The 676-nt window shown below is 43.8% G+C and overlaps 1 protein-coding gene across 4 annotated transcripts in view; it reads left to right on the top strand.

Moving 5' to 3' along the window:
- The window catches only part of LOC107656079 (ELAV-like protein 1), a 9,529-nt gene extending 9,229 nt beyond the window's left edge, over nt 1-300 (top strand). For all 4 annotated transcript variants that reach the window (XM_016443763.1, XM_016443766.1, XM_016443765.1 and 1 more), the window contains one exon: nt 62-300. The gene's annotated coding sequence lies outside the window, so the exon portion shown is untranslated. The remainder of the gene's footprint in view (nt 1-61) is intronic.
- The last annotated feature ends 376 nt before the right edge of the window (nt 301-676 follow it).

Raw genomic sequence — 676 nt, 5'->3', positions numbered from 1 at the left:
ACGCATTGATTCGCTACAGGAGGCCTTTGTTCACCCCCCGGAGCCGTGTGAGACACTTTTTTTTTTTTTTTTTTTGTCATAAAAGAATCTGAAAGTTAATTGCTGTTTGTTCTAAAGATTTCAGTTATTGTTGACTGTCTACATAAACATAATTCATACATCTGTGTTGGGGGTGAAACAAGTTTGTGCTCTGGGGTTGAGCAAAAACTAGAATGTTGCATTAGTGGTTTTGTCCCTGATGCCTGGCATTTGTAAAACCCTGGACAATGAAAAAATTTCAGATATAAATCGGAAGATCACTTTATTCAACAGTATCTTCTCTTCTGTGTCAGTCTTCGACGCACGTTCACGAGAGTACCATGACACATCCGTGTGGTGCTGCTAATGCAGGAGCTGGCATAGAAGAGACGGTACATCTCTCTTAGTTCATGGTCTATATCAGGGGTGGCGAACGTCGGTCCTGGAGAGCTGCAGCCCTGCAGAGTTTTGCTTCAACCCTAATCAAACACACCTGAACGAGCTAATCAAGGTCTGAAGGGTTACTAGGAAGCTGCAGGCAGGTGAGTTTTAATTAGGGTTGGAGCTGAACTCTGCAGGGCTGCGGCTCTCCAGGACCGGAGTTCGCCACCGCTGTATTATAATGTGAAAGCTTTTAGCTTTGTCAGTAAAAACTACA

The sequence above is a fragment of the Sinocyclocheilus anshuiensis genome, unplaced genomic scaffold (genome assembly GCF_001515605.1).
Source record: "Sinocyclocheilus anshuiensis isolate Anshui unplaced genomic scaffold, SAMN03320099.WGS_v1.1 scaffold51, whole genome shotgun sequence".
In the NCBI taxonomy this organism is placed as follows: Eukaryota; Metazoa; Chordata; class Actinopteri; order Cypriniformes; family Cyprinidae; genus Sinocyclocheilus; species Sinocyclocheilus anshuiensis.
Note: the sequence above shows the minus strand (reverse complement) of the source record. Positions and strands in the feature narration are given on the sequence as shown.